Consider the following 25,589-nt stretch of genomic DNA (forward strand, 5'->3'; position numbering starts at 1 on the left):
TATATAACCAATAATAAAATAAAATTTTTTTTTAGTAAACTGTAACTTTATTGATTTATTGTTTAGTTATCCAGCATAATTATTCAATATATAAAAATTTTAGCATTATTGACTTACAAGTTAGTAAAACAAATTTTTAAAAATAATTTTTTTATATAAATGTGTAATTTTTATTATTTTAAATATAAAAATTATTTATTATTTTTTAAAATATATAATTCTAGTGAAAACTGATAAAAGAAATTATTTAATATTAATTTGATAATAATAATGATTGTTTAGTAATATATATATATAGTAATTTATACTAATGTATATAAAATAAAGTTTATAAATGTTTTATATTTATAATTCAATGTTATGTCAAGTCATAATATAACAATTGATAAAACAATTATCATAACTAATTTAGTTATTTTTTATATATAAAAATAAATTTTAAATACACTGATAATTTTAAAATTATTGCAAATAAATATATTTTTAAAAATATAACTAAAAAAATTAAAAGCTTGTTTATCTTAATTTTAATTGTTTATATTGTTTAAAATATATGCAATTAATAATTATATTAGTATTTATAACATTAATCTAATAGTAAATTATTACTTTTTTTAAATGATAATTTTGCGATAAATTTTCAATTAATCTTGATAAACTAAATAAAATATAAAATTCAATAAATTAGTTAAAAACAACAAATAATAAGAAAGTTTTCAATTTCCACATTTTAACGCAACATTTAAAATTAATTTAATTTTTATTAAAAACAAATTAATCCTAACTTATTTTTAAAATAAATTTCAATTGTAAAACTGTAAACATATATTTAATTCAAACATTAAATTAATAATTAATAGCAACAAAAATAAATAAGTTTAAAAACRCGTGGCCAATTATTATTTATTATTATTTATTGTTTAATTTTTATTTATTTATTATAACTATTTGTAAACTATTAACAAAATTTACAACAAAATTTATTAAACCTTTAATTTTTAGTTATAAAATTTATAGTTAAATTATATTTTCATTTAGAAAAATTATTAATTACTATTTTAGTGCACTTATTGTCTTAGTTTATTTTTTAATACTATAAATTATTTCTAATTATTTAATTATTAATATTTATTTTAAAATATCTAATTACTTTATAATATATTGTTAAATTTAATTCATAAAAACTTTATATAATATTGAATTAATTAAATTAAATAATTAAATAAATTTATATTAAAAAAAATATTTAAAACATTCATTTATAATATATTCTTAGTAAAACAAATTTTTATATAAAACTGTAATTTTTATTATTTTAAATGTAATGAAAAGTAAAGAAAGAATTTTTTTTTATATTAATTTTCTATTAATTTACTATATTTACAATTTATTGTTTAAATTATATTTTCATTTAAAAAAAATATTAATTACTATTTTAGTTCACTTATTTTAATGTTTAATTTCTTAATTTTATAATTATAAAAATTATAATTATGAATACTGATAATTGTTAATTAATTAATAATTAAAATAAATTATTTATGATTAATAACAAAACACATAGACATTGTATGAAATAATTATTTAATAAATAATTGTTTTAAATTATATATTAACACAAATATAATTAAAATAAATAAATAATTAAATTATTATAATTGTAAATAACTTTAGATTAGGTGAAAGACATTACTAAAAACACACATACAATTTGTTATTTATTTAGTTATAAATATCATTATATCAAATTATTAGTTAATTTTAATTTTTCCATGTTTTTTTCTAAATTAGTTAATTTATAATAGTAATCAATTAATTTTAATTAACTTAAAATAATTTTTTTTAAAAACTACTTCATAATAATAAAACAAAAATTGACAATTCAATTGATTAATTAAAATTATACAATTGAGTTTCTAAGTAATTATTATTATTATTATTATCAAAAAAATAAAATTTAATATTTTATTAAAAAAATACAATTACAGTATAATTTTTAATTTTTTATAACTACATAATTACTGTATTACATAATCACATAAAAACTGTATAATAAAATATAGGTAATTATTTAATAATTATAATTTAAATAAATAAAACAAAACTAGCAATATAGCAAAGCATATTATATTATTGTTATAATTTCGATATTACTAAAAAGTTTTTTTAGTAAACTGTAACTATTGATTTATTGTTTAGTTATCCAGCATAATTATTCAATATATAAAAATTTTAGCATTTTAGTCTAAGTGTATTTTTTTATTACTGTAAATTATTATTTACAAAAAAAAATATTATAATTAACTAAAAAATGTTTATTCATTATAACGATAATATATTTTTAATAAATAATTATGCTTATATTTTTATATATTTAATATCAAATTGAAAAAAAACTATTTAACTTTTTGTAATTATTTTATTTTTAATAAACTTATTTAAAAAAATGTCGAATAACTTAATAATATATTGTTAAATTTAATTTATAAAAACAATAAATAAATTTATCAAGAAAAAAAATTATTTAAAACTTATCAAAAACATTCATTTATAATATATTTTTAGTAAAACAAATTTTTAAAAATAATTTTTTAAATATATAATTTTAGCAAAAAAGTAATAAAAGAAATTTTTTATATTAATTTTCTATTAATTTACTATATTTACAATTATTTTACAACAATTTATAAAAATAATAATAATGCTTGTTTAGTAATAAATATTTTTTTTTGATACAAATATATATAAAACAAATTTATAAATGTTTTATATTTATAATTCAATGTTATTCAAGTCATGACAAAAAAATATAACAATTGATAAAAAACAATTATTAAAACTAATCTAGTTAATCTTGTTTATATAAAAATAAATCTTAAATACATTGATAATTTTAAAATTATTTCAGATAAATATATTTTTAAAAATATAACTAAAAAAATTAATAGCTTGTTTATCTTAATTTTAATTGTTTATATTGTTTATAATATATGCAATTAATAACTATATTAGTATTTATAACATTAATCTAATAGTAAATTATTACTTTTTTTAAATTTTTAATTAATATTGATAAACTAAATAAAATTCAATAAGTTTTCAATTTTCACATTTTAATACATTGTTTTTAATTTTTACACATTTAAATATATTTAATTTTATTTTTAAAAAAACAAATTAATCATAACTGATTTTTAAAATAAATTTCAATTTTAAAACTGTAAACATATATTTAATTCAAATATTAAATTACTAATTAATAACAACAAAAATAAAAATAGTTGTTAAATCTATGGCCTATTAGTTTAATTATTATTATTTTTGTAACTATAATAACTAAAGTATTTGTAAACTATTAGCAAAATTTACAACAAAACTAAGTAAACTTTAAGTTTATAATTAATTATATATTTATTTTTAATAAATAATAATAATTACWACTTTAATTCACTTATTTTAATATACAATTTCTTAATTGTATAATTATAAAACTTTTTTATTTATTTAAAAAATTTTATAAAAATTATTAATATGAAAAGTGATAATTATTAATTAATTAATGTATTTTAAAACATGAAAAAATTATTTATTAAAAAAATATGATTATTATTAATAATATATGTATTTTTACTATTCAATTTATACAATTAATTTAAAAAAAAATATTTAAATAAATTATTATAATTAATTAAATATAAATACTGTTTTAAATACTAATAATAATTATTCATTTTTAAAAATAGTGTAAATTATTTTTTTATATATTAATTTTAAAAAACATTATTATCGCTATTATTAGTTGCTCTGTCTTACTCTGTGCACAGGTATGTCATAGTAATGTCGATACGACTCATCGATAATACATAGTAGTCATCAATATATTAATATATAGTGAAACACACAAATACTAGACCCCCGGGTTCTGAACCCCCATCCCATGCACTGGTAAGTCAAACAAAAATTATTATTATAATTATATTTTTTTTGTTTCAATTAATATATATATATATAAGATATAATATATAAGATTATTTTTTAAAAAAATTAATTTTAATCTATGAAAAACTTAAATTTAAAATAGTATTATTTTTTAAAAAAAAATAATATCTAAATTTATTTATAAATTATTAGAAGTCAACAAATTCTAAAAATAATTATTATTCAAAAAAAATAATTTTTTCATTTATAACTTTAAATATCTGTAATTTTAATTAATTGATATTATTATACTACTAATTAATCAATAAAAATAATAATATAATTTAGGGTACCATACTTGCAAATAATAGTAAATTAGTAAATTTATTAATTAGTATTATATTTTTTTTAAATATATTATTTATAAATAAACTGCAAATAATTTATAATTGCTATAATATATATACATACAAATTAATAGTAATAGCAAATATTTATTAAAATGATTAAATGGTAAAATTATTGTTATTATGAATTTTTATTAAGACTTTTATAGGATTATATATATATATATATATATTTACTAATTTTACTAATTAATTAATAATTATAATAATTTTATAGATTTTAATTATTTATTGGTTTATATTAAAAATTGTATAAAAATAAATATGATAATTTTTTAATATGGTATAATTATAAAATTATTTTATAATTAATATATGCATATAAACTATTAACTATTATAATATATACAAATTGATTAACTATTAATAATTGTTACAGTTTGTTTTTCAATAAGCTTTTAAGTGTTATTTTATTTTAATAATAATTGTAATAAATTAATTATTATAAAATTAATTTTAAACTAATATAAATTTTACTTTTTATTAACTAAATTTTTAAAATTTTATTAACTTAATATTTAGTTTTTTTGTTGTAAAAAGTTATATTTAAATTTATTGTTTCTACATATTAATACATAGTTGATATACATTGATATTAATAGTAACTAAATTTAAAATTAATTTAAATATTTTTTTTAAATAAAAATTATGTTGTTTTTATGAAATATTTAATAAAACACTTAAATATTAACATATATTATGAGATTTTTTAAACTGTAAATTTATAAAAATTAAGATAAAATATTAAATTTGTATAAATAAAAACTCAAGCTTTTAGTTAGAGACCGTTTTGAATAAATTTTTAGTATTAATTGTAAAAAATAGAATTATAATTATTTTAAAACTACTAAAAATTAAAATTTTGTTAAAAGTTTTAGAAATTTAATAGTATATTATTAATAATTGTTTTAATTTAACTTTTAAAAATAATTAAATGTATTTTATTTATAACTTATAAGTTTACTGTTAGTCTAAATATTAATGATTTTATATATAATTTTCTACAATAGCATTGAAACTAAAATGTTTTTATTGTTATATATTAATAGTTATTTAACAAAAAAACAAAATAAATAATAACCAAAAAATATATATTGTAGGGGAAGTGGGTATATTACGGGTATCTAAGTTTGTCTAACCTTCCTTATGTAAACCAAACACTCGGCAATACACCACTTACCTTACGGTTTTGACTCTTTTAGTGATAACTTATAGTAATGCGTGGCTTAGGAACGAGCGGTTTCCTATTTAATCTACTCTGACCAATTAGGTCTTTAGCCCAAATAGGGTCTGTCACCCAAATAGGTTTCGTCACCCAATAGGGTCTGTCACCCAAATAGGTTTTGTCACCCAATAGGGTCTGTCACCCAAATAGGGTCTGTCACCCAAATAGGTTTTGTCACCCAATAGGGTCTGTCACCCAAATAGGGTCTGTCACCCAAATAGGGTCTGTCACCCAAATAGGGTCTGTCACCCAAATAGGGTCTGTCACCCAAATAGGGTCTGTCACCCTAATAGGGTCTGTCACCCAAATAGGGTCTGTCACCCAAATAGGGTCTGTCACCCAAATAGGGTTTCAGATCCGTCTAGGGTTTCAGATCCTTCTAGGGTTCCAGACCCGTCTAGGGTTTCAGACCCGTCTAGAGTTTCAGACCCGTCTAGGGTTTCAGACCCGTCTAGGGTTTCAGATCCGTGCAGGGTTTCAGATCCGTGTAGGGTTTAAGAGCCGAGTAGGGTTTCAGATCCGTGCAGGGTTTAAGAACCGTTTAGGGTTTCAGATCCGTATAGGGTTCAAGATCCGTATAGGGTTTCAGATCCGTCTGGGTTTCAGGTCCGTGTAGGGTTTCATTCCTGTATAGAGTCACAGATCCGAAGACCTGGAAGGACCGTGGGCCTGGAAGGACCGTGGGCCTGGAAGGACCGTGGGCCTGGAAGGACCGTGGGCCTGGAAGGACCGTGGGCCTGGAAGGACCGTGGGCCTGGAAGGACCGTGGGCCTGGAAGGACCGTGGGCCTGGAAGGACCGTGGGCCTGGAAGGACTGTGGGCCTGGAAGGACCGTGGGCCTATAAGGACCGTGGGCCTATAAGGACCGTGGGCCTATAAGGACCGTGGGCCTATAAGGACCGTGGGCCTATAAGGACCGTGGGCCTATAAGGACCGTGGGCCTATAAGGACCGTGGGCCTATAAGGACCGTGGGCCTATAAGGACCGTGGGCCTATAAGGACCGTGGGCCTATAAGGTACACTAAGAGCCGTCCGTTAACGGATACGGGGTCCGGAGTTCTCATAATAAAAATATTTACTTACGTAATAGTTGTTAGCTGTCCGCGTAGTTGTGGATAGGTCCAAAGGCGTCCCTTAAGATGTCCAAACAGTTGATTCGCGATGACAAAGTAAACACACACACAAAGTAATATGCAAATACTTTTATTAATTCACTTTAAAGTAATACACGTAGTATGACCCCAAGTGGAGAACTGATTTTGGTGTCTGAGAGACACCTCTATTTATACTAAAGTGTACGTGAGGAGAAAGTGTGTCACATTGAGTCAGGATTTAATCACTATTAAAACTGGGAGTTTACTATTTAATTTTTTCTATAACATTTTAGTGCATTATTTTAACACTCTATTTAACACAAAATATTGGATAAAGTTTCCTTAAAAACAAGGTGTTTACCTTTAGGTTTTTTGTAAAACATTTTAGTGCTGTTATAAATTTTTAACAAATAAAAATAAGAATAATTTTTGAAATAATTTTTCAGAGTATAACAAATAAAATACCCTTACAATATATCCTTGACTTCAATATAAAATTATTTAATGTTGAAATATTAGTGTATATAAGCATTTGTTTATTATAGGGAAAGTTTTCAATAATTTAGCTTATGTAATAATTATGTTTTTAATTATTTAAATAAAAACAAAACTATTTTGCTGATTTGACCCACTATTGCATTTCCGCCCCTTCAAGTCTTCATCTGTCCTCAGATGTGTAAAATCAGTAACACTAATAACTCATGTACACATTAGTTTACAAATTTATAAAATATTACTATAAAATCCCTTCACCTTAAAAAAATGCATGCATTATATAAACTTTAATCTAAAATACCAATAAACCATGCATTATAATAAAATTTTAACCATTGTCCGTTTTCTGATCATCATTGTGCTTTGTTTCTTTTTCCGTGTTATCATCTATTTCATCGTCCAGTTGATTTTCATTGTCATTTTGTGTAGTAATATGTTTAGCATTGTTACTATCTACTTCATCAATGCCGTCCAATTCAGGAATTGTTTCATTGTTCCATTTTCTTAATCGTCTTATATGTACTTTCTTAAACTTTTTCCTTGGATTATGTACACTTTGGACAGTGTATACAAGTGGACTGTGCCGCGTAATTATCTTATAAGGGCCAATATATTGGCTTAGTAATTTCGTACTAAGACCAATCTCTCTGTGAGGAATATGTAGTGACACCAAGTCACCCTCCTCAAATACTACATCGCGATGTTTAGCATCATAACGGAATTTACCATCATTATGAGCCTCTATAATTCTCATATGAACCAATCTTCTTGTCTCCTCCATATATTTTAAATAATTAGTGCCAAATGCAAAGTCACGCGGCAGATCATAAGATACGTCAATTGGTACTTTTGGTTCTCTTCCATATAGTAAGAAAAACGGAGAAACTTTGGTAGCTTTATGATGACTAACGTTATACGAGAATGTTACTTTGGGTAAGTACTGGTCCCAATTGGTAACATTATCTTGAACATAATGTTTAAGCATCATAGCTACAGTCCCACATGCTTTTTCTGCTGTTCCATTCGATTGTGGACTATATGGTGTGGTTTTCACATGTTTGGAGGCTGTCAACTTAAAGACTTCTTCCATAAAGTCTGATATAAAGTATCTGGCATTATCTGTTAACACTTTTTTAATGGCGCCGTGTCTTGCCAATACTTCATCTACAAACCATTTCGCTATGGTAATGGCTTGTACATTCCTCACTGCCTTTGTCTCCATCCATTTTGTAAATAAGTCAATCATTATTATAATGTATTTACTGCCTTTTGACGTCGGAGAGAGAGGCCCAAGTATGTCTACTCCGACAATTTCAAATGGTTCATTGGCATCGATAGGCTGCAGCATTCCTTTCTCCAGTTTATTGTCGACTTTATTCAACTGACATGACTCGCAGTTGTTTACGTATTTTCTGATTGACTTTTCACAGTGAGGCCAGAAAAATCTCTCTTTGATTTTTCCATATGTCTTTTCAAATCCTAAGTGAGCTCCGGACAACTCATTGTCATGTAAATCTTGTAGGATTTGTCGTCTTAATTCTTTAGGAAGGCATAACTGTAGCCTCCTATTTCTATTATCATCATAACTTATTCTATATAGAATTTCATTTTCAATAATGAATTTGCTTAAGCTTTTACTTTGTTGATTATTTTTTATTTTCTCTTTTAATTCTTTACACCATTTATCACTATCTTGTTTCTCTATTATGTTTATTGTAGGATTTATTAGTACTGGTATTACTGGTTCCCAATCGTCTGGTTTTTCGTATGGATATCTTGATAATGCGTCAGCATTGTTATGTAATTTTCCTTTCTTATATTTCACTTCAAAGTCATATTCTTCGAGTATTGTTCTCCAATGCATTAATCTTCTGTTTGGGTTTTTCAAATTTCTAATATATTGTAGTGGATTATGGTCACTATATACCACAAAATGTTCGCCATATATGTAATGTCGATACCTTTCAACAGCCCATACTATAGCTAAACATTCTTTTTCTGTGATACCATAGTTTAGTTGTGCACTATTAAACATTTTACTGTTGTAACTGATGACGACATGTTTACCATTTTGAATTTGTCCTAGTATTGCTGACATGCCATAGCCACAAGCATCAGTGAATATTTCAATAGGGGCACCTTCTTGATATTGTGCCAGTATTGGAGCTGTAATTAATCTATTTTTAAGTTCATCAAACGCTTTTTGACATTTAATATCCCAGTTAAATTTAACATCTTTGCGCAACAGGTTTGTTAATGGTTCGGCTACAAAAGCATAATCTTGTACAAACACTCTATAGTAATTTGCTAGTCCAAGAAAGCTTTGTACATCTCTAACTTTCTTAGGTATCGGGAATGCTTTAACTGATTTTATTTTGTCTTCATCTGGCTTTATTCCATCCGATGAAACTATATGTCCTAAATACTTTACTTCTTTGCAAAGAAATTCACATTTTTCAATGCCTAGTCGTAGATCATATTCTCTAATTAATTTCAAGACGCTTTCCACGTGTCGTAGATGTTCATCAAATGTATTGGAGAATATTATTATGTCATCCAAATATACTACGACAAATTGATACAATACATTTCTTAAAACTTTTTGCATATATCGTTGAAATGTCGCCGGTGCATTGGTAAGACCAAACGGCATCACTTTAAACTGATATAAGCCATCAGGTGTTATAAATGCTGTCTTTGGTCTATCTGATACTTTTACATGAATATTCCAATATCCACTTAATAGGTCCATAACAGTAAAGTATTTACTTCCTTCAAGAGCTGCGAGAGCGTCGTTAATCAATGGTAAAGGATGTCTGTCTTTGATTGTAATAGAATTTAGTTTTCTGTAGTCTACACAAAATCTAATTTTCCCGTTTTTCTTTTTAACTAATACTACAGGAAAACTATATGGTGATTTACTTTCTTCGATAACATTTGCATCCAACATTTCTTTTACTTGTTGTCGTATTATTTCTTTTTCTTTTGGTGAATTTCTATAAGCGCGTAAACGTACCGGTTCTTCGGTTGTTAACTTAATCTCGTGTTCAACATCGATAGCTTTTCCCAGCTGTAGAACAGATTCTCCGAAAAGATCTCTATTCCTTTCAAGCAATCTAAGCATTTTTTGTCTTTTGTAATTATCAGTAGTAAGGATATGAAACTGTTTTTTATTATCATCAACGCTTTCAATCATGTAATTCTCTTCGCATCCGTATTGAGGGTATGATATTAGGTACATTAAGGCTATTTTGAGATTTTTACACAAGTATTTATTAGCCTTTGACGAATTGTATAAAATGACATCTATTGGTTTTTGTAAATCAATAAGTGTTTCTTGTATTACAATCTGATAATCGTCATACAGTCTCTTAACTGGTTTAAGGAAACCAAATTGTGTATTGGGTGGTAGATTACTTGTGTCAATCTCACATTTAGCATTAGTCATCGTTTCATTTGGAATATTATAATCTTGACATAGTCTAACGTCCAGAGTCGAGTCTAATTCTTGTATAATAAAGTCTGAGTTTATCCAATCAATTTGTCCTTCGTTACCAAAGTCTAGTTTTAATTTTGATTTTCTGCAAAAATCAAGACCCAGAAGTGCCGAATATTTGATTTCATCGAATATGTAGAAATCTTGAATGTAAATCTCATTGTCGACTTCAACATTCAATTTAACGTACTGTCCTAATTCATAACGTTTGTTATTTAATAGTAGTATTTCTTTGCCTTTTCTTTCTTTTGGCTGTTCTTTTAGTTTGGTTAATAGTTCAGAATTGATAATAGATACTGTTGATCCTGTATCTATAATTGCCGTTACATGTATATTATTTAATTTAATTTTTCTTTTTATAAGGGTAGTCGATTCCTGAGGAGACCGGTCAAGATGGACGAAATTATTCTCCTCAGTTAATTTCGTCGCCACCCGTTTCCCTTGTTGTTATTAACACGACAATCTCTGGCAATATGGCCTATTTTGTTACATTTGTAACATTTTACTGTTTTAGTCCAATTAGTGTCTGAGCGTCGTTTTTCTTCTTTAGTGTCCTCTTTAGTCTCCGATATTTCCACAGGATCTTTGGGCGCAAATTGATTTCCTCTCAACATTAAACGTTTCATGTATCTAATATTTTCTTGCATTTGCTGCATTTCTCGTGATTGTTGCTGTTGAAATGCATTTTGTTCCTTTGGGCGGTTATCCACTGGATTATAATTGAATCTAACTCTTCGTTTACCCGCTTCTTTTCGTTGATAAAGTCTGACATCACAAATTCGTTTAACAAGTCCTTTGAATTCTTCTACAGTCTCACATGGGTTAGTAATCATTTTGTCCGTCACTTCGTCTTTCAAATCTCCTACCATACCATTCAACATATTAGAAATTATCTCAGTGTCTGTCATTCCCGGGTTGGTCAGTTTAATTACACCAAACTTTTCTTCCCAATATTCATCAAAGGAGTTTTTCTGGGTTGCATCAAATATTTCTTGAGTCACCAGAATTTTGTGCATTGTATTAGTAAAATTATTAATTAGATTTGTTCTAAACTGTTGCCAATTGTTGATCTTATTCATGATACGCTGATTCTGATACCATAAGTGGGCAGCTCCTTCTAATGACCCAATAACTCGTTTCAATTTTATAGTATCGTCCCACATGTTAGCGTCAGCTACCAAGTCATAATGATTAAGCCAGATAGTTGGGTTTGTAGTACCATTGTATGATTTAGGATTAAGTATTGGTAATTGTGTTCTGACACGAGAACTCATTGAAGGCGGTGGAGGTATAGGATTTTGTCCTTGTGTTTCCTGTGTCTCGCCAAAGCTTACCGAGTTCAAGTCGTCATACAGAGCTGACGGCTCGGTTTGATGAAATTTATCTTGAAAACTCTTTCCTTCCATTGTAATCTAGTTATTTTGATAGTTTTATTTATTTATTTTTATTTTTATTTTTTTATTAGTTATGATTAGCGAGTGTTTAGTGCACGAGTGATTTGGTTCTATAATCTCTTAGAGCTAATTTGGGCAACAAGGTTTTGTTAGTATCATCGTTGTCTGAGTCAATTAATCGCAGTGGTATGTGGTCTCTATTTACTTCCGCCAATTGGCTTGATACATGATAACCTTTTACTATGTTAACGTAACACCATCCATAATTACATTCAATTTGAAGAGCGTCCGGCTTTGGCTTTGATGTCCATTCAATATCAGAAAGTGGAATACTTATTTTTTGGTTTCGAACCCTTACTCTTTGTCCATCCTTATCATAGCCAATCAAATGCAAAGTATCAGATAATACAAGCAATTTATTTTTGTTGACTGTTTTTGTATACCAATATACAACAGGATTTTTACATCTGACTTCGTACACACGACTCATAGGCATACTTGTTATTGGAAGTTTTATAAAAATATTTTCTATACTTTTGTATCTGAAAAACGCGGTTTCGTTTGGTATGTTAAGTTCAATTAAATATAGATAATATGGTGTTTCAGTCGTCGAATATCTTCCATAATGCGTTGAAAACTTAATTGTACGGAACCATTGTGTTGATATCAGCATTGACATAAGTAACATAAAAATAATGACCATAACGACTCTAATAACCCACGATATGGCCGTTGCTGAATCCATCACTTCCAAGCTGACAGCAGGAAATATAGATATATCTGGTATCAGTGAAAATGCCTGTACTGGCCGCGGTTCGATTATGGTTAAACCAACTCCCATTATACCGAAAAATCTCGTATATGTTAATGTTCCGAAGATTACGATTAATGTGGATAATGTATGTAATAAATCACCAATTAATGCAAACATTCCCCAAAACCGGCCTCTGAATGTGAATGTCTTATAGTTAGTTGACAATTCATACATTTGTTGAGACAAGTTTTTTGTAATTTGAATTGCAATGGCACCGTATTCTTCGATTTTTCCATCATTAAGTTTTTCCAACATGGCATCCCAGACTTGTGTGTTATTGTCTTCACTCTCAGGCTCTAAGGTAATATTCAGTAGGTATCTTGTTTCCAATTTTGAATCAATTTTCTTCGACAATTCGTCTATTAAGGCTGACACATAAGCATAATTGGTATAGTCCATAGAACCAGTTAAAGGTTCAGAATAGGGTCCGTATAACTTCTGTCTAGTTTTCGGTATGAAAAGGTAACATCCTTTACGTACACTTACTATGGTAGCCCACTCGATTAAGGTATGTTGTACCGTGGCTTCGTTCTCACAATGCTCGTAATACGTGTCTACTACATTTCCATGTAACATGTATTGATAGTTGTTTAATTTTATTACACGATAGTCGTCCACATGCCTGGGTATTAAATCGCAATATTTTGCTATATCCTTTGATACAAATTGAGTAATTGCTTTCGTACACATATTTGGGCTTCTTAAAAGTTCGGGTGAGAAAGTAAAGCAAAGTTGTTCGTCGTATGTTTGTGTACAACTGAAATGTGTGAGCTCTGCTTCTTCGTCTACTTGATTGGATATTTCGTTAAGCAACCACACAGTGTTATCCAATTTAAATGACATTAATGTAGAATTTATTACTCCTTTAAATTGACAGTGATTTGTTACACAGGGAAACGGCAAACTATTCGGAGTATATATGCGAAATTGATTTTGCTCTGTTGGATGTTTTAACGGAATTTTAATTTTTAAATACAGATATTTTTGAGTGGTGTTTGTATTGGCATTGATTTCATCTCTAATCAAGTATTTCGTGAATGGTAAACTATAAAAAAGTATTTGGTCTTGCTGTTCAATGGCTATTTTGTATTTGCCATTAAGTTGATTATCGATTTGATTCAGCATTTCAGTTAAGGTGAGCGAATCAATCAAGTCTCTGGGGATATATCCTTTTCTTAATGCTATGAACATTTTATCATAATAGTTCAATTGTTCCAACTCCATTAGAACTAGGTTTTGTAATTTTTCAAATTGTTTGTTGTTAAAGTCACGAATGATATCGAGTATGTCCCGTTTTGAAATTCGATTCTCACTGCACTTTTAAAATCTTTTAATTTTTTATCCATGTTTTGCATCTGTTGTTTCGTAACATTAGCTAGCATTTGAATTCTCTCATTTATTACTGTAAAACGTGCGTTAGTTGCTTCTGTTAAACCAATAAGTGCATTTTGTAACAAATGAGTTTTCTTATTAGTTTTATGAATTTCTTTACTAAGATCGTTAATTTTATCTTCTAAGCCTTCATTGTTTTTCCCATAAAAGAATCCAGCAGCAAAAGTAGCAATACCGGCAAGTCCAATAGCCGTTAATGTAATTAACTCTCTTTTTCTTCGATTGTAATTAACTTTAGTAAACAAATCATGTCTCTCTTCTATAAATTTTGTCATTGGTTCCATTATAGAGTTGAAATCGTATTCCAAATATTGACAATTATTACTTATATAATTTTCTCTTCCAGAAACGAAATCTTGAATTCTTAAAGTGAACGATTCACAATTAGACTTTATTTCGTTATATATTTTTGAATATCGCTGACTATTATACACGGGTAAGTTGATTTTCATGTACTGAATCCAATAATCACTGAATTTAAATGCTCGTCCTGTTTCTACAAAATGCAATCCATGTGCTGCAGAGTTTGTAATAAATTCTTTATTTTTGAAAAGGTTTGGTTGAAGTTCATAAGTTTTCTGTACAAAAAGTTTTCCATAATTCTTTACAGTTGTACTACGAGCTGTCGTAGTTGTTTGTGGATTTATTTTATCAATTAAAACGTTAGGTAATTCTCCCGACAATTTTACAATTGTTTTAGGATTGTCGATAGTAGTTGGTATGTACGATACATCAGTAGGTTTTACAGTTGCTTCTGAAGGTTTCGTTGTCACCGAGTCTTCATCGGGAAACATTGTTACTTCTGGAAAATATAATTTACTAGAAGTGGTGGTACTTGTTCCCCGAGTTTCCGCTGCTGACTTCGCGGCGGCAACTTCCCTAAGATTTTGTTCTTCTAATAATTTCATAAAACATTTATAAGCCTTTCCATCATTTTCTTTACCAACGGGTAATATTATTAGGCCAGGAATTATTAAATATTTATCTTCTGAAAAGTCTTTGATTAGTGGACTATCATCGGTAAGTAGGTTACAATCATCATCGTAATAGTTTTTATTATCTTCGAGTGGTGGCTTTCTTCTTTTAACAGAAGTTACTGTTGTTGTTGACGTACCAATTGATTCATCGTTCAAATAAGTATTATCTCTCGAATATATCTTTTGTGGTATGTAAACATTTAATCTGTCTTTAGGTATAACTACATGTTTGCCACTGTTACGATCATATATTCGTCCATTAGTAATATGAAAATTTGGATTGTTTTTTAGTATGTTCTGTATGTCTATCGGGTTAACTTGTCTACCATCTTTGACAGTTACGAAGACATCCGGTGTACTGGTAACATGATCATATTTGGCTGTCTGACATCTATGTAAGATGTCAACAATCTCGCTGTTAATTACCAATAGTAGAATAAAATAAACACGTTTGTTTCCCATCACCTTTTTATTTTATTTTATTATTATTTTGTTTTTAAATTTTGTAAAGAAAGTATACATTTATTAAATCATTGTTTTTTTTAGGAAATAGTGTTTACAGGCTTTAATGCCGGATAATATACAAGGGTCGCCGAGAAAGTTTGCATAAGTTAGTTTACAATCGGGGCATACTTTATACATAAAAGGTAAATTACGAATAATTATTTCTTTTTTATTAGCGGCTATTAGTTTGTTGTCAATAATAGTCATCTTATCGTAGTCCTTCTCAACCATTATTTTATAGACAACTCCAAACGATTTTGTGTCATATGCTATAATACGATTGAATATTTGGGATGTAACAACTAGTACGTTGTTAATAATTTCCATTTCGCCTATAGGGTCAAACGGTACTATGATTTCGTGAAAAGCTTCAAAATGTCTTTTTAAGTCTTCCCATTTGTAAACCAATATTGTAGTCGTCAAATCTCCTGGTTCTAGACTTAACTTTTCTGTCGTAACAAAGAGATAGTCTTTTGTTGCGGCCATTAATAGCATACTTTTAAAACGAGTTATTTGTTTCTCAAGTATTATAATGGGTGCGAATCCGATATTAGTTTTTATTAATTTCAAGATGCCAATCCAATTACAGCATGATAGAATTAATAAAACGCAATTTTCGTAAGAGTCGTCCTTTATTTCCGCATAAATGACGTTATCAATAGTGATGCAAATAGGTATTCTTTGAAATATGTGAGCTTGATGTGTTCCATCATAAATAATTTCAAATATAATTCCTTCCTTTGACACTGCTAAGATACCAATCTTAGTGTGAAATATTTTTAGAAAGTTGTATCCACCCGTTACCATATTTACTTTGTTTATTCTTATTTGTTCAATTGCTTTTCCAGAACTTATAAGCATAGATTCGCCGAGATCGGAGCTACTTATATCGTATATTGGCCCAAGTAAGGAGTACTTTTTCAGTCCGTCATTAGTAGATGGTATATAATTATATATCGTGCCATAGTTTGTTCCGATACTGAGGTTGCTGTCATTAACTAACAATGCTGTCACTCTTCCACCTATATAATTTTTATCCACCAATTCTGTTTTGAAGTTAGCATAGTTTAAATGTTCGGTGTTAATGGGTGTTTTATTAATTATATCCGGTGTATATTCTGGTTCCGACGGAAAGATCGAATATAACCAATCAGGATGTGCTGAACAAGAATGTGTATACGCTGGTATTTGACGGGTAGTCGTCTCCGATGGGATGTATAAAAGATCATATCTGTAGCGTTCATTAAAACTGTACAATCTTGAATTATCAAATGCTCTTAAATTCGATATAAATTGTTCATTCATTCTATAAAATATGTGATTTGTTTTGTATATTCTCTATGTAATTTGTATGCTAACAAGCGCTTAGCTTTTGTATATGATGTACTTATAACCGACAAACGGGATTCATTTCATGGACGGGATTAGCAGTTGAATGAAATAATCTTCTGGACTTAGCTGACGTTTTTTGATTTTAAATTGTAGGTTATAAGTTTTACAAAATATGATTATACAATTGTATGACCTTTTTCCAAGGAGTTGCTTTCTTTTATTATTTAATCCTGAAGCTACAGTAACTAGTTCTTCAGGTGTTAGTTTAATGTCTTGCCAAATTCCGTGTATTCTAATTCTATACGGCATTAAACAGTTCTGCTTATGTCAATTAAGCAGTTAGTCGATCGTTGCGTACGTCAAGAATTAATGGTTCAGTTATAGCTTCCAAGAAAAACGTATGATCCAACAGAGGTGAGTTCACAAATGTTGGTAGTAAGTCTACTTTCTCGGTTATCAATGAATAAAACTCGGTATAAACTGTTTTCTACAATATCTTGGTATTGGAAAATTTAATGGCAAAATGAATATAAGTCCACGTTTGGTTGCGTTAATAAGTTTGTATAAACTATCCACACAATTGAATACTTTTTCTTTGTTGAAATCAATCAAGTATTTGGAACGTACTTCAAACTGTTTGATCGGCAGATACTTGAAGATGTATAAATAACTTTCGGCAATTTGTTGGTCTTCGTTGAATTTTGATTCACACAAACGTTTATTACACTCACGACAATGTAATAGCATAAGATTGTCGTCAACCAAAATATGACAAAAAGGACAGTAAGAATAACAGGTGTTATTCCTCGGTTTCCCGTACGGAAAATATTTCGGACACATACAGTCTATAATAAATAATACTATTTATTAATCCAACACCAAATTTATTATAATTTTAATTATTATAAGAAATACAAATATAGGGTTATATAAATTATTTATATCGAATAAAGCTATGTTGGCAAACGATAAATCCACTAGGGAACCCATTTATAATTTGTGGCAAAAAGTTCTCACAACGGGTACAACATTTTCCAGTTTGTGGTAAGCGGTTTATTAGCATATATCCATTGGTTAGCCCGGTGATCATTAAACGGTTTTTATTTTTCTGTAGATATGTTATAAAATTCTCCATCTGTACTGTGTACTTAACTGTCATGAACTGCATATCGTAAATGTATATTAGATTACAATCACATACAACCATCATTTCTCCGGCTCCGATGGTTATTTTCCTAACGTGGGATTCTGGTAATCGATAGGTTTGAAATTCCAGCTTTGATTGTAACATAGCTTTAACGTCAAAGCTATAAAGCAGTTGTCCAGTTTCTGACAGTTCAACGCCTACAATCTTCATTTCCCCGATTGTGTATAAATTAAGCGGTTGGTTGTCGAATGATAACAATCTTGTCTGATATATAAGTTCATAGTTGAATGAGTGATTTTCAATATAAACTCTAATCAACGCCACGTTCTCGCCATTTTGTAGGAGTAGGATAAGCCCGTCATTTGGATAGAAGAATCGACGAGCAGATAGTATACTAAAATCTGTTACTCCTGTTGCCAAATATCCAATAATTTCATAAGTGACGTCGTGAATATTGCCGTCATTGATTCGGATTAATCGCCCTCCATATGTCATCCCTAGTATGCCAAACTCGGTTTTCTGTAGTGAAACTACACGCTCTTCACCGATGTTTGTAATGTTATACGTGTTTGCATTAAAATAGTATATGTTACTATTATCAGTAATTATGTACATCCCACAGTCGTTGAGTGGAACTATACATGTGACCTCATCAGTTGTCGCTACCATTGATAAACGGAATTGATAGCCGTCGAGACTGTAAACGTATAGATATCCAGTGTTGAGTCCAATGACAATTTCTCTTGACGAGATACCAACAGCTGTAACGTACGTGTCGTATGTGTGCCAATTATCGGTCAATAAAATTTCCGTTGGTGCCATTTTTGGATTTATTGGTGAATATTCGGTGATGACATCAGGTTTAAGTTGTTCCATCCAATGTATATCTACAGGTTTCAACTAATCAGATAACCACCAGTTACCATCCACTGGTGCCCGCAGACCAGTATCCCAAACCTGGGGTAGGTCAGACTCGGTCTTAACTGTTATCTCGTTTTCATAACAGCCGTGAAAATTTTCAACAAATTGAACAATTGGCTCAACACCCGCATTGATATTAGTAATGGTTTCATCACAAGGTTCAGTTTTGATGCGTTTTGGTGATGACTCACTATAAATCGCATCGATATCTGTACTCGAAATAGGTGACGTTTCGGAAAACAGTTCATCAAATCCGAGTAAGTGCATCTCTTCTAATATTTTATTGTTATCGTATGTAGATAATGTAGTGAAGAAGTCGTCCATTTCTTCTTTGCTAAGCGGGGCAAAGTCTGGACTTTCATATGACGTTGAAGGTTGTGGTTCCATACTACGTAGTGATAAATGTATTATAGGCAACGCCCTAAGACATCATGCTCGGACAGGCCTATAATTTATGTTGAATACTGGCTACGCCCAAAGCCATTCGGCTCGGACTCAACGCCAGTCTCGGGTATCATTTGATCCCTCATCGTTGCTCACCAAATGTAGGGGAAGTGGGTATATTACGGGTATCTAAGTTTGTCTAACCTTCCTTATGTAAACCAAACACTCGGCAATACACCACTTACCTTACGGTTTTGACTCTTTTAGTGATAACTTATAGTAATGCGTGGCTTAGGAACGAGCGGTTTCCTATTTAATCTACTCTGACCAATTAGGTCTTTAGCCCAAATAGGGTCTGTCACCCAAATAGGTTTCGTCACCCAATAGGGTCTGTCACCCAAATAGGTTTTGTCACCCAATAGGGTCTGTCACCCAAATAGGGTCTGTCACCCAAATAGGGTCTGTCACCCAAATAGGGTCTGTCACCCAAATAGGGTCTGTCACCCAAATAGGGTCTGTCACCCTAATAGGGTCTGTCACCCAAATAGGGTCTGTCACCCAAATAGGGTCTGTCACCCAAATAGGGTCTGTCACCCAAATAGGGTTTCAGATCCGTCTAGGGTTTCAGATCCTTCTAGGGTTCCAGACCCGTCTAGGGTTTCAGACCCGTCTAGAGTTTCAGACCCGTCTAGGGTTTCAGACCCGTCTAGGGTTTCAGATCCGTGCAGGGTTTCAGATCCGTGTAGGGTTTAAGAGCCGAGTAGGGTTTCAGATCCGTGCAGGGTTTAAGAACCGTTTAGGGTTTCAGATCCGTATAGGGTTCAAGATCCGTATAGGGTTTCAGATCCGTCTGGGTTTCAGGTCCGTGTAGGGTTTCATTCCTGTATAGAGTCACAGATCCGAAGACCTGGAAGGACCGTGGGCCTGGAAGGACCGTGGGCCTGGAAGGACCGTGGGCCTGGAAGGACCGTGGGCCTGGAAGGACCGTGGGCCTGGAAGGACCGTGGGCCTGGAAGGACCGTGGGCCTGGAAGGACCGTGGGCCTGGAAGGACCGTGGGCCTGGAAGGACCGTGGGCCTGGAAGGACCGTGGGCCTGGAAGGACTGTGGGCCTGGAAGGACCGTGGGCCTATAAGGACCGTGGGCCTATAAGGACCGTGGGCCTATAAGGACCGTGGGCCTATAAGGACCGTGGGCCTATAAGGACCGTGGGCCTATAAGGACCGTGGGCCTATAAGGACCGTGGGCCTATAAGGACCGTGGGCCTATAAGGACCGTGGGCCTATAAGGACCGTGGGCCTATAAGGTACACTAAGAGCCGTCCGTTAACGGATACGGGGTCCGGAGTTCTCATAATAAAAATATTTACTTACGTAATAGTTGTTAGCTGTCCGCGTAGTTGTGGATAGGTCCAAAGGCGTCCCTTAAGATGTCCAAACAGTTGATTCGCGATGACAAAGTAAACACACACACAAAGTAATATGCAAATACTTTTATTAATTCACTTTAAAGTAATACACGTAGTATGACCCCAAGTGGAGAACTGATTTTGGTGTCTGAGAGACACCTCTATTTATACTAAAGTGTACGTGAGGAGAAAGTGTGTCACATTGAGTCAGGATTTAATCACTATTAAAACTGGGAGTTTACTATTTAATTTTTTCTATAACATTTTAGTGCATTATTTTAACACTCTATTTAACACAAAATATTGGATAAAGTTTCCTTAAAAACAAGGTGTTTACCTTTAGGTTTTTTGTAAAACATTTTAGTGCTGTTATAAATTTTTAACAAATAAAAATAAGAATAATTTTTGAAATAATTTTTCAGAGTATAACAAATAAAATACCCTTACAATATATCCTTGACTTCAATATAAAATTATTTAATGTTGAAATATTAGTGTATATAAGCATTTGTTTATTATAGGGAAAGTTTTCAATAATTTAGCTTATGTAATAATTATGTTTTTAATTATTTAAATAAAAACAAAACTATTTTGCTGATTTGACCCACTATTGCATTATTTAAAAAACTAATATTTTAATAGTTATTAAATAGTTACAAATTTATTTAATTTTATTTTTATTATAATTAATAATATAACAAAAATAAACTAATTATAAGTGAATCATAATTTATAGATTATTTTATTATTTATAAATTTTGTTTAATTTGTTTATTTAAAAAATATATATAAAAAACGAATTTATATCTAAAATGTTTATTATTAAACATATTATTAATATTATTATTTGAATATTAGTTATTAATATTATAGTTATAGTCATTTAAAATCAAATTTCTATAACTATGTTAATTTTGTTTTAATTATGTAATTGATATTTTTGAATTTAACCCAGATACTATAATTTTCTATTTAATTAATATTATTAATAAAATTTAAAATTAAAGTTGTAAATAAAGTATCATAAATTTTTTATAAAAACTTAATTATAATATTTTCTGAACTCATATGGGAATCTAATTGAAATTTAAATTAAAAAATAATATCTTTAGTTATTAGTTATGTTATATTTTACAGTTTGATAATTTATTTACTGAAATTTAACTAAATTTATTTTATTACAGTTTTGTAATTATAATTCATAGCACTAATCGATAAACTGTAAGAAAATTTCAATACAAATAAATAAATAATTATTTTAATTTATTTTAATTTAAGTTAGGTTTGAGATAAACAGAGATTGTTTTAAATTTAACTGTATTTGAACCCAAACAAGATATTAATTTTATTATATTTAAACATTTTAAAAAATAATTTTTTTAATATAATATAATAATTAAATTAAAAATTTATTAGTTGCAAACAATTATTATTTTTGTTACTAATAATATGATTATTATTAGTATAGATTTTTAATATATTAATTTATACAATTAATTTAAAAAAAAAATTAACTAAAACAAAACAAAAAAACAATTTTAATTAACAAATTTAAAAAAACTAATAATAATTCCTCATTAAAATAGTGTAATTTATTTATTATAGCTATTATTAGTGTATATCTAAATTTATTTATAAATTATTAGACGCCAATAAAATCTAAAAATTATTATTATTATTATTTTCAAAAGAAAATATTTTCAAATTAAATTTCAATTGTAAAACTGTAAAAATATATATTTATTTTAAATATTAAATTAATAATTAATATCAATAAAAGTACAAATAGATGGCAAAATTGCAAATTTTAATTATTTGTTTATAATTTTTATTTATTTTTTAGATATAATAACTATTTGTAAACTATTAGCAAAATTTACAACAAAACTTAGTAAACTTTAATTTTTAAGTTTATAGTTAACTATATATTCATTTAAAAAAATAATTACTACTATTTTTAAAATTTTAGTAACTTAATATTTAGTTTTTATTTGTAAAAAGTTATATTTAAATTTATTGTTACATTTTTCAAGATTGTATACAATATTATTGTTGATATACATTGATATTAATAGTAAATAAAATATAAAATTAATTTAATTTAAATTAAATTTATTGTTATATATTAATAGTTATATAACAAAAAAAATCAACAAAATACATAATAACCAAAAAAATATGTATTTAAAAAACTAATATTTTAATAGTTATTAAATAGTCATAAATTTTATTAACTAATTTTTAGATTATATGTAAAACCAATTATAAAATATTATATTATTAGATAACAATTTATTGTTATTATTATCATTTTATTATTAAATTAGAAAAACTGTAAAAAAATTAGTCAAATATTTTTTTATATAATTATACTAATCTTCAAAATATAATTTTAGTTTATTAAAGCAATTTTTATTTCATTATTATTGTATTAATCACATAATTTTTTTTATAAAAATTATACGTATATTTTAATTAAATATATTTATAGAATAATAATAAGTAATTTAAGTTTAAATAAATATGGATTTAATATCTAATTTTTTTTGAAAAAATAAGAATTATAAATTAAATTAATTAAATTAAATAAGTTAGTAATGATATTCAAATTATGGACTTTTTTTTACTTTTTTAAATAAAAATTAATTATTAAATAATTTTGTTACATACGTTGAATTTAAAAACAAATAGTTTAATTAACATATAAATTATGAAACAATTTATTTTATCAAACTTTTATTATATTTAAATTATCAATTAGTGATACTATTAAATATTACAATAGATATTAAAATTAAAGTTATATAGTCATTTATAGTCAAATTTTTATAACTATTCTAATTTTATTTTAATTATATAATTGATATTTTTGAATTTAACCCAGATACTATAATTTTCTATTTAAATAAATAATTTAATATTATTAATAAAATTTAAAATTAAAGTTGTAACTAAAGTATCATAAATTATTTAAAAACATAATAATATTATTTTGTAGACTCTTAGGACAATCTAATTGAAATTTAAATAAAAAAATTTATATATTAGTTATTAGTTATGTTATTTGTTTACAGTTTTATAATTTATTTACAAATTATATATTTCAATATATTTATTTATTTTATAATTGAATTAGCAGTAATCGATAAACTGTAATAAAATTTCAATACAAATAAATAATTAATTTATTTTAATTTAAGTTAGGTTTGCGTTAGTTTTATAACAAACAATACCTAAAACCGTGCATTGAATGAAAATTTAATTAAAAGTTTTTTATAAACTTGAAAAACTTTGAAAAATATAATTTTATATTAAACTAATTATAATATTATTATTAAATAACYATAATAAATTTTTTTTAAAACATTATTTATCTTTATTATTTAAATAATTTTATTAAATATTAAATGTGCTAAATTGATTATAATTGACATTATAAAATTTTCTAATTAATATTTATTTAAAAAAACTGTAAAAATTTGCTATTTACAATTTAAAATTAGTGTGCAAAATTAAAATTTTTTTATTTTATCTAATTATTTTTATTTAACTAACATTTTTTAACTTACTAACTATCTATATATTGATAGTTGATATTGCAAAAATATATATAGTGCACTCCTATGTAATTTAATTTTAAATTTAATTAATAAAATAATAAATTAGTTATTAGTTATGTTATTTTGTTTACAGTTTGATAATTTATTTACTGATTATATATTTCAGTACATATATATTTATTTTATAATTAAATTTTATTTTACAGTTTTGTAGTTTTAATTAATAACACTAATCTATAAAGTGTAATACAAATAAATAAATAGTTATTTTAATTTATTTTAATTTAAGTTTGTATACGAAAGAAACAGAGAATGTAGTAAATTTAACTTTATTTTGTTGTTTTTAAATATATATATTTATTTTATCATATATTAATATATATTTTACTATTTATTTTATAATTAAATTTTTGTAGTTTTAATTATTAGCACTAATCGATAAACTGTAATAAAATTTTAATACAAATAAATAAATAATTATTTTAATTTATTTTAATTTATTTTAATTTAAGTTAGCATATGAAAGAAACAAAGATTGTAATAAATTTAACTCTATTTTGTTGTTTTTAAATATATATATATATAACATAGAGATCGGTTTTAATTTTTTTTTATTAATTATGAAATTTTAACTGTATTAAAAACTAATTAATATAAATATTTCAACAATTTTAATTATTTTAAACTATAATTTTTTTTAAAAATTAACTTATAATTTAATATAAAGCTAAATTAATAACAACAAACATAATACTATATAATAATAATAATATAGTTTATTAATTTATTTAAAAAAACTAAATTATAAATTTATATATTTTTAAATGAGTTTTACCTAAATATTTATTTGTAGTATATATAAATATTTAAGTATATAATAAAATATTAATACAAAATAAAATAAAAAATTATAATATTTTTTGTATACATAATTACTAGCAATCATATTGTAAATGTAATTTTTTACTAAAGTAAACAGATTATTAATATAAATATAAACTTAAAAACTAACAGTATATTAAATTTAACAAAACATTGATTAAATGATTTAATTGCTATTATTTTTTAGATTTAATTTGTAATAGCTTTTTTTATATAAAATGTAAAGATATAATTACATAA

This window comes from Oppia nitens, unplaced genomic scaffold (assembly GCF_028296485.1).
Source record: "Oppia nitens isolate AA-2021 unplaced genomic scaffold, nextdenovo-longstitch-racon4-pilon3 scaffold37_pilon_pilon_pilon, whole genome shotgun sequence".
In the NCBI taxonomy this organism is placed as follows: domain Eukaryota; kingdom Metazoa; phylum Arthropoda; class Arachnida; order Sarcoptiformes; family Oppiidae; genus Oppia; species Oppia nitens.